Consider the following 11,421-nt stretch of genomic DNA (forward strand, 5'->3'; position numbering starts at 1 on the left):
GCTTCAACTTAGTTGATATGTCAGTGTAGATCTTTCCCATCTGCAGTAACCTCCTAGTTGTTAAGCCTTATGAGATCTATTTGCTTTTATTGATGCTATCATATATGGGTAATGAGTCTAATTCAATGCATCAAAGGTACACCCACCTAATTTTTGTAGAGCATGAAGAGTAGAAGGATTCAAATCCTTGTTATGTTGTCCAAGTCTTGAAGTTCTTCATTGTGTGAAGTTGGTTATTTCATAGATAGATTGTAGGTGAACTTGGGTTTCTTATTTTTTAGAACAAAAAACCATCAGATAGACCTCATACTTGCTTCAACTTTGCCAAAAAAAGTTGCTTACAAAATGACACCTACTCAAAATTAAGAAATAAAAAAGCAAGTGGAGGAATTGCTAGATAAGGGGTTGATAAAGAAGAGTTTAAGTCCATGTGTAGTGCCTACTGTTTTGGCACCTAAGAAATATGGTAAGTGGAGGATGTGCACTAATTAAAGGGCTATAAACAAAATCACAATTAGATACCGGTTTCCAATGCCAAGGATTGAGGATCTAATAGACTACCTTGGTGGAGCTTGCTACTTTTTTAAGTTGGATTTGAAATTAGGTTATCATCAAATTAGGATCAGACATGGTGATGAATGGAAGACAACCTTTAAAACAAATGAGAGGTTATATGAATGGTTGGTGATGCCCTTTGGGCTCACAAATGTACCCAAAACTTTCATGAGACTCATGAATGAGGTTCTTGCAGAGTTCATTGGTAAGTTTGTCATCGTTTATCTTGACGACATTATGATTTTTAGCAGGCCAAAGGAGGAACATATCAAACATCTTAGTCAAGTTTTGAGGAAGCTACATCAAAAAATGTTGATGATCAACTTGGATAAATGTGAGTTTTTTAAAAATGAATTGGTGTATCTTGGTTTTGTAGTTTCTCAAGGTTGTTTAAAACTAGATCCATCAAAAGTTTAAGCAATAGTAAATTGGCCTACTCTTAAGTTGATAGGAGATGCAAGAAGTTTCCATGGTTTAGCTTCTTTTTATAGGAAATTCATTAGAGCTTTTAGCCATGTGTGTGTACCTATCTTGAACACCATCAAAGGTGGGATAAAATGTCAATTTAAGTGGACTAGTGCAGCAGTCAAGGGGTTTGAGTTGTTAAAACAAAAGGTAGTAGAGCTCCCTTATCTTAGGCTCCATGATTTCAATCATCTCTTCACTATGGAGTGTGATGCCAACAAATTGGCAATAGGGGCCGTTCTGAGCCAGGAAGGTCAACCAGTTATAGTTTTCTCTAAGGAGCTCAATGAAACAAAACAAAATTATTCTACCTATGATATATAATTATATGGCATGGTGCAAGCACTCAAGAAGTGGTGACATTATTTGTTACCTAAGGAGCTCATAGTCTACACTGATAATCATGCACTTAGTTTTTTTGAATGGGAAAGAGAAATTGAATCAAAGACACCTCAAGTGGGTTGAGTATTTATAGGCCTACACCTTTTCCATCAGGCACACGAAAGGAGTCACCAATAAGGTAGCAAATTCCTTAAGTAGAAGGGTTCTAACCATTCAAGAGATGCAACTACAAAGTGTGGGGTTAAATGAGCTCAAAGACCTCTACCAAGGTGACAAAGATTTTGGTGAAGCATATGATATTTTATTAAAGTTTACTAATGCTTATCATGTTGCCTATTCTGATTTTATGTTGTAGGAAGTCTTATTTTTTAAAGGATACCCACTTTGCATACCACAGTACTCTATGAGAGACAATATCATCAAGGAGAAGCATCAAGGCAGTCTAAGCAGACATTTTGGTCTTGACAAGACCTTAGAGCAGGTTGGCAGGTTCTACCATTGGCCTAGACTATAGTCAAATGTTAGAAGATTTGTGGAGCAATGTGCTATTTGTCAAAGTGCTAAGGGTACTTCCAGCAATGCAGGTTTATATCAGCCTCTAGCCATCCCAACAAGGCCATGGGAGTATGTGAGTATGGACTTTGTTCTTGGTTTACCTAGAACTCCAAGAGGATATGATAGTGTCTATGACATAGTGGATCAGCAAGATGGCACACTTTGTGCCTTGCAAATGCACTAATGATGTACATAGCAGGGTTGTTCTTCAAAGAGATTGTGAGGATCCATGGTTTACCTCTTAGCATTGTGAGTGATAGAGATACAAAATTGTGAGTCACTTTCGGCAAACCTTGTGGAAGAAACTTGGTACTAACCTTTCTTTTTCATTTGCATACCATCCACAATTTGATGGTCAAACTAAAGTAGTAAATAGGTCCTTGGGTAATTTAATAAGATGTCTCACCAAATAGCATGGTCAAGTTTGGGATCTAGTATTGGGAAAAGCAAAGTACGCCTACAATGACTATGTCAATAGAAGCACAAGCCAAAGTCCATTTGAGATAGTATATGGATGTCATCCAAGGGGTATCTTAGAACTCAGAGACCTCAGTTCTATGGACAATAGGAGTGCTTGAGGTGAAAACTTCACAGAGAATATGAAGGAGATCCATGAAAAAGTCAAGAAAACATTACAACAGAACAATGAGAAATACAAGACATAAGCAAACAAAACAAGAAGAGAAGTACACTACAAGGTAGGTGATCTAGTTATGGCCTACCTAAGAAAGGAAAGACTTCCTAAGGGACAAATTAGCAAACCATGCATGAAGAAGATTGGACCTCTTAAGGTTGTGCATAAGTTTGGCAACAAGGCCTATAAGGTGGAGCTACCACCAAACTTGGGAATATCACCAATCTTTAATGTTTGTGATTTATTCCTATATAAAGGAACTTAGTTAGCTGCAAACCAAGAAGAGACTACTGCTATTGAAGAAGTATATTGGATACAAGACCTGCCTCCAAGCCAACTGGTGACATTGGACTGCATTTTGGACTCTAAGATTGTCAAATGGACTAGGAAAGGAGTCTATAGAGACTATTTGGTTAAATGGTTAGGTCTCCCTAAATTTGAAGCTACATGGATGTTTGAAGAAGATATACTGAAGCATGGAACTGCTATTCAAGCCCTGTCCACTCAAGGGACTTGATTTTTTTTCCTACCCCAAGAGTATGGTGCAAGGACACTTAGCAATTTTTGTTGAGTTTGCTTCCAAGATGTTGGAATCATGTTTTTTAGTTTTGTAATAAGGCTAAGAGGCCATTAGGAGTGTTCTCAAATTATTGTAAGGGCCCTAAGAGTCTTTGTTTGGCCAATGTTGGCTTGTGAGCTCTTAAGGGTGCCAGGTAGAGCACTTGATAAGATAAGTTGTTTTTGGATTAATGTAGGTTGGTTGATGTTATTTTGAGATTTTTAAGGTCATATGAGTCATTTGAGAGTGACCAAGTTTGGGTTTGAGCAAAGTTTCTCACCTATACAACAATTTACAAAAGTTGCAAAAGTTGCTCATAGCAACTTTGCAACATTTTCATACTCCAATGGTTAGTTGGTCGACACAATTAGCTATGAGCATTTGTAACTACTCCAAGGATAGTATAAGGCTTGGAAAGACCGATGTTAATCAATTTTTGAAGGTTGTTAAAGATCTGAAGAAAATAAACAATTTTGGTTTCCCATTTGTGGGTGTTACAATTTTTTGTTGTTCTTTGCAAGTTTGTATGACCTGTACGGATTGAGAAACCCAAAATAGGGTCATGAATTGTTAGATTGGTGTCTTACCTTCATTTTTTTTTTGATTTGGAGTCTTGAAGTGCTGTAGGTTGTCAATAAATTTCATTTTCTTGTAGGTGGGTTCAAGAGCCCTAAAAACTAGGGTTTTGAGAGCAAAATGGATCCAACCTAATGTTCCATGGTGGATTTCCTCTCTGAAACCTTATGGAATGTTAGGTTGCAATGTATTTTATGTTTTCCTTTTGGTTTTGCGTCAGGGGAAGCTAAATCAAAGATTTACCACTATACCCTAAGCTTGGCACGTTGAGTTGGCAAGCGTTAGGAATCATGGATAACAGGCCCTATTGGGTGAATCTGGTGGGTGAAGGATAAGTATGATTAGTTTTGAATTCCATATGGAAGCACATACCACAAAATATCATCAATTCACTTAGGCAATCAGATCAATGAAGGATATTTTATCAATCCTTATTTTTAAGGCTTGGAAAGGGGCAATTACGCCTAGTTAACGGGTAAGGATTAGATATGTTAGTGACCAAAACCACCTTCAATTTTGAGATATTGTATGCAAACCCCAAAAGGGTGTCTAAAATGTAAAATATTTCATAGGGTTGTTCAAGAATTTTAACCAGTGAATGCAGAATACCTCGCTGACAGGGCTACTAGAACTAGTTAGGCTTAAAAGTGCAGTTTGTTTGTAGAACACCAAACTGATAAAGTGTCAAAGATCTTGAGAAAGGAGTAGGTTTGGGAATCCATCCAAAATCATCCATCCTAATGTGTGTAGTGTGGGGAATGAAAATTTTGTGCTAGAGGGGTTGAACTCTCAGGTTGAGTGTGAAAGAGAGTGGAAAAACAAGGTCTCCTAGCCAAGAAAAATGGAACTCACAAAACAATAAGTGCTTATCCTAGCCTAAGGACCCTGGAAAGGTCAAAGAGGGTAATTCTTGTATAAACTTGGAGCCTATGAGGTGTATAATCATTGGATGGTTCTTGTGTATCATGGAGGAGATACCTAGACAAGGTAGCCCAAACTAGTGAGAGACAATCCACTCTACATCAATGGTCCCTTGAGATCACAGAGCTCTTAGCTATGCTGCAATGGTGTCCAGTCGAATTGATCATAGTCATATGAGGATAGAGAGAAGAGGTGTTATGGGGCTTGTCCGATGTGATCCACCTGGTGGAGATTTTGGAGCTGGGAAATCTACCATCTGACTGTCTAGCTTAGGAGATAGTCATACCTAAGAGACCTGTCTCTGTTGTTTTTTATCACTTTTGTTGTATTTTGATAGACATGATATCCCTTGTACATTTGGACCATTTTTGAGATATATATATATATATATATATATATATGGCACTGATTTCTCTGATCCACATGTGATGTTCTTATTGAGGATGATTGATTTATGATGTGCATTATGTTTTTGAGATGATGATACTAAGATGATGATTAGATTCTTAGATAATAATGATGCTCTTGATATTCTGATTTTGATTATTATGTGCATGCATGATTCATGATGGAATGGGTGATAATGCGGTGATGTATTGTTGTGATTACTTTGATATGAGATGTAATGTTATCTGAATGTTATGATTTGTGAGATGTATCATGAAATGAGATTGTAGCGTCCTAAAATTGCGAAACTTTCAATTTCAACTGCATTTTGGTCTTCACGATGGCGACGCAACACGCAACCTGAATGGAGACCCCGAAACTTGCTCACGACACCAAAAACTGCATTTTTCAAGTACCCTGGCCTGAACCTCCTTGCACCCTGCTGTCCCGGGAGGTGGGACCAGAGCGCCCAGTACCCTGGTCCCTAAGGACTAGGGTGCCCAGTGCCCTGGTCCCCAGGACCATGGCGCCCAACGCCCTAGTCCCTGGGTCCTATTTTGGGCCCGGTCTCCTAAGGGGTCTCGGGTCTTTTTGTTTGCAATTTGGAAATTACATTTCCTGGTCGGCCTAAGGTCAGGAAAATCAGTCTATCAGCCCTAATTGACAAGTATATAAACTACATTTTTCTCTCTCATTTAGAGATAACACATAACACATACATGACAGAAAAAGCGTGGAAACTATACTCAAGCATTCAAGCATTCAAGCATTCCTTCAAGCCATTGATCATTTCAAGTCTCCATTCAAGGCTAAGTGTTGCATTCAAGACAAGGATTCAACCATCGAAGAGGAGATCACTTACTACATACTACTACAACATACAACATACAACATCTAAACCTTCACACATAAGGATACAAACATCCTTAGAACAAGGTATTAGTACTTGTTTTACAGTCATTTACATTTACAGCTCTTGCTCATTTCTTGGTTAATTCCAAAACTGGGGTTTGACCTAAAGGAAAACCCCTAATCCCTAACCCCCCAATCGTCTTCGCTTTTCCATGTGTAGGTTGCAGGTACACGACTGAAATTGAAGATCTGGAATCCTTGTGCAGAGACGAACAGATCCCCCTTCGTTTCGCGGATTTTTCGGAGGACCGTGGCGCCGGGTGCCATCGTCCTGACAACTTTTGCTCAAATTTGTAGGACAGCGCCGTATCAACATTTTACTGCTAATTCCAGGTCCGCAGCTTCATACTGTATTCCTATCTCAGTTTATAAGCGAATCGTTGTCACTTTCTATGCATGCTTAGCTTAATTCCTTTATCAATATTCTTTACAAAAGAGGGTAGCCTTGCTGTCTTGACCCTTGAAATTCATTTAGCATCCAATCTTGCATTATGTGGGATTGGATCTTATGAGTTTCAACCCCTCTTTTGAATGTAAAGTCTCTCGCCTAAGTGAAAACCATCGAATCCTAGCGAACCTCCCTTCTCTCTCCTCGGAGTTGGAAGAGGGGAGAACAACTAGGGTTCGATCGCGATTTTCCGCTTTACATTTTGGTGAACCCGACGTGAACATCCTTTCTGATTTTTCATGCTTAGATCTAAAAAAATTGATTACATTTCCATGTTTGATCTTTTGCAAAATTTTAGAGGTGATTGCATAAAAACCCTAAAATTTCTTTTTAGTAATTAAGCTTGTGAAATGTTTAAATGTTAATGCTTGTTTTAGATCTATCCTTCTATTACAAATTATCAATTCATATTTGTGCTTTAATTTTGAAAATTAAGTGGTTAAGTGTCAAAACCCTAATTTTTGAAACCCTCTTGATTCAACCTTTGTCTGACAATTTGACCAATCAAAACATCTCCAAATCAGCTGTAACTTTGGATTCCGCAATAAAATCATAATATCTTTCATCCCTGAAAATTTGGAAAAAAGTTGCGAGGACCATGGCGCCGAGCGCCATCGTCCCCGACATTTTTTCTGAAATTTCGGGAGCAAGATCTTACTGTATTTTCCTGCTAAAATCCAGAATTTTGGCTGATTTTATCAATTTTAACACCTTCAAAATTACAGTCAAAGTTGGTCTTGTGATTGCTTGGATTAAGATTTTTAAACATTCAAAAATCATTGAAACTGAAATTTTGTGTCAAAATTGTGTTCTTACTGTCCTAAATCTGAAAAGTGTGTTAACATTCATTAAAAATTTCAGTGCTTTATTCAAATTCTTGCATTTCGTGACTTTTGAAATTAAGTACTTAATTACAACAACTTTAATTTCCGCTTTCAAAATTGAATTTTGCGTGAAATTGAGTCAACTTTTGAAATTCAAAACTTGCATTGCTTTTGGCATTCCCTCTAAAATCAAAATTTTCTCTCCTTCTCTAGTGCATGAGTTTTACAACAATAAGCCCTACTTACACTATTCCCGTTAGACGAAGCCGTAGAATTAAGTCTTTCCGAGGTTTAATTACTGAGGAGATGGAACCTAATTTGAATAGCCTTTTTAACGAGGACATGGGTAATTCCTCTAATCCTCCTAATGATGAAGAAGCTCTCCATGAGGTTTCTGAAGAACAAATTTCGAAATTGGATAACCAATTTGATGATTTTCGACAATGGATGTCTCAAGAATACCCCGATAGTCAAGCTCTTCCTTTAATTGAGGGTCTAAAATGTATGCTTCAAAGTGATAAGAATGGAATTGATATTTTGCGTGGTATTGCACACATTGTGGATTCGAATGTGATGCCTATGAAGAGTTGTGCTGAAAATTTGGGTTATACACAACCTCCTACTCAAGTCAATCATTCTATTCCTTTGATGACTTCTATTGCTAGCATACCTACGTTTACATCAAACATAATGACCACTTCTATGCAAGACATTCCTCCTGTGATCACTAGTCATGGGGGCAGTCCCTCTTCTTCGATTAACCCTCTTCCTTCATTCAATCCGACTTCTTCATTCACTCCTTCAATGAGTGTTCCTATTACATCTTCGCAAATGAACATGACGCAAGGGGGCAATTCATTTAACCATTCCATTCCTCCTTGTAGTGTTCCTCCTGTCCAATCATCTCCTATGACTAATTATCATAGGGTCCCACCACCTTACTCTTTGCCTTCTTTCAATAACATAACACTTCCATCTCAATCTAACACATCTAATATGAACTCTTCGACTGAAGCGACCATTAACAATCTTGCACAAACTGTCTCTTCTTTACAGCAACAAATTGCCTCTATGAACCAATCTAAGTTTAGTGTGCCCACATTTGATGTTGCGAGCCCACTTTCTCTTGACATTGTTCGAGATATGCCTCCTAAACATGTTGAAATTCCGCATTTGGAACTTTATAATGGTAAAGGAGATCCTCTAACACATGTTAAGACTTTTCAATCAATTTGTACTGATTTTGCTTATGACCCAAGTTTGCTTGCAAAACTATTCACTAGAACATTAAGAGACAAAGCCCTACAATGGTATTGCTCATTGCCTTCTTATTCTATTACTTCTTTTGAACAACTTGCAAATGCTTTCATTCAACAATTTCAAAACAATATAAGTCCTAAAGTTACTTTGATTGATTTAATGCATTGTAAACAAGGTGTTAACGAAAAAGTGACTGATTTCATTGGTAGATATAAGCATTTGTATGCTCAAATTTCTTTTCCAGTGCCTGACAATGATATTCAAAGAATCTTTATTTCTAATTTACAAAAAGATATTCGAGACAAACTTCTATTTTCTGAGTTTACTTCTTTCCAACAGTTGTGTGCAACTCTTCACAATTATCAACTGACTGTGAGTCAAATGGAACAATCACATCCTATGGCTCCGAGTGATAAGGGTGATAGCAGTCAACAACCATTTGGGAAGTTTAAACCGAACAGAGATTCCATCAAATTCAATGAAAACATCATCAACAACAATGTGAATGCAGCATCAGGTGTGCCTCCTATTTCTAAATTTTTCAAGAAAGAAAGAAAGTATACTCCTTTGAATGAATCATTGCATAGTATTATGAATAAGTTATTGGAACAAAATGTGCTTACTCTTCCTCCTATAAGGCAAATTGATCCTGCAAAGATTACTTCACCTTATTTTGATAACAAAGCCTTTTTTCAATTTCATCGTCAGCCTGGGCATGATACTGAAAAATGTTTTTCTTTAAAGGGTAAAATTCAAGATTTGATTGATAATAATACTATTTCTGTTTCTGGAGTGAATGATAAAGGCAACACATCTGTAGCTCCTCCTAATCAAAATCTTCAGATTTTTACTGATCCATTACCTTCTCATACTTCTCATGCGATTGAGACTAATGATTCCTCTTTTTCATCTAATGGTCTTGTGTCTATGACTCCGAATGTGATTAACTTTGTAGAGCAGAAAGAAAACCCTAAAGAACCTTCCATCACATTTGATTCTAGTGAAACCATTAGGGCACCTGATGGTCCTTTATACATAGTTGCAAAAGTCAAGAATACACCTTGCCGTGGAGTGTTTATTGATCCTTCGTGCATGGTTAATGTTATTACTGAAGAATTTCTTTTTACTTTGCAATTGAATCAAGTGATTTATGACAAAACAGTTGTGATTGTGAAACTATTTGATGCATTTTCTTCTCCTGCAATTGGTTCTATTACATTGCCTATTGAGGTCCAGAACAAATTCCTTGATGTGAACTTTGCTATTATTCCATCTTCCGAACAATTTCGTGTGAAGCTTGGCTATCCTTGGCTATCTTCCATGAAAGCTATTGCTTCTCCTATACATAAGTGTTTGAAATTTCCCCATAATGGTGAAGTTGTTACTATCAATCATAGTCTCTTTAAACCAGCTGAAAGAACCTCTAGTGTTCCTCTTGATTACTTTTGGCCTAAACAATTCCAATCTCTTCCTCCGCGAAGTGATCATCTTTTCAAATCTTATCAAAAATGGAAGACAGATATGATCCTATCTTTAAGTGAACCTAGAACACCTAAACTTGACATTCCTATCATTCTTGAAAAGGAAGTTCTTCCTTTGAAAGATAAAACTAATGTCTTTCCTCAAGAAGATTCCCAACCCATCCCTATGGATGTGACTATGTCTATACCTAATGAACTTCCTAAAAGTAGACCTATCCCTCCTCGTCATGATGGACTTGGTCTCCTTCCTAAACCAAATATTCTTCCCTTATATGGAGCAGTTCCTCTTCCTTCTTTTTATAGAGAGAAGAGACCTTCTTCTTCTCCTATTATCCAGCCTAAGAGACCACAACCTAAACACCCAAGTGATAGGGATGAGAACATTCATCCTCCTCAATCTTCTCAACTTCCTACTAAGACTAGACGAAATCGTTCTGCACGTGAACGCCGACGAAAGCGTCGTCTTAGAGCTCAAACTTTGAAATCTCCAAAAACACCTTCAACAAGCATTATTCCATTTTCTCCTCAGCCGGACATTGAGCCTAAATCTCCTAAACATAAGATGCATGACGGTCTTGATCCTGTGCGAGTTAAAGATCCTATTTTTATAAATCTTGATGATGATATAGATGAAAATGTTATTCATGATGCAAATGTTTCTCCTGTTCATTCTGATAGTGAATATGAACTTGTTGATATTGATAACCATTTATCTAATGAATTTTCTAAAGCACTTATCCTAGCTCCTAGACAAGAACACCGCGGCTTGGGATATGAAAATAGCCCTTGTTTGGATCTTGTGATAGCTCCATCTGCTGTGTTGGATGTTCCTCCTCTAGCGTGTTCCCTACCTTCCTCAAACATTGATCAGCAAGATCGGGGGGTAGATGACGTGCTAGACTAGATACATTAGCATAGCAGATTCTCTCCTCCTCTCTTTCGTTACTTCTTCTATATGTTATTCTCATTCTTCTATTTGTTGTCCTTAGTGTTGTCTACTTGAGGACGATGCAAAGCATTGAGATCTCTCGATCTCTCTCATGTTGACTCAAAAGACACATGTGTTCCCTTCTTCTAGGTGGCCTTCCTTGATTGGGGAATGAAGAACAATTATGCATACATACATATGATATATATACATGAATTATCATACAGCATACTGACCCCGAGGAAAGTGAAGTCACCTCGTGCTTTGTGTTTTGTGTCTATTATACTTGGGCTTATCTCACACTTGGGGGTTAAATCCTTGCGATAACGTGCTCCTTTCCTTTCTCATTTCTTATATGTATCACTACCTTAAAGCAATCACCCCCGGTGAGGCGTGTGCGATCACTTTAACGTAGGGGGGCATACATCCCGTTCATATCTTTTCAAGATACTTGAAAATTTCTTGACAAATTTAGCTTTGCATTGAAAATTTTTGATATCTTTCTTGCATGACTCATAGTGAGGGAACCTTACTACTGACAGTCATGGTTCTCCCTCGTGATCTTCCCTTTTAC

The sequence above is a fragment of the Cryptomeria japonica genome, chromosome 1 (assembly GCF_030272615.1).
Source record: "Cryptomeria japonica chromosome 1, Sugi_1.0, whole genome shotgun sequence".
NCBI classification, from domain to species: Eukaryota; Viridiplantae; Streptophyta; class Pinopsida; order Cupressales; family Cupressaceae; genus Cryptomeria; species Cryptomeria japonica.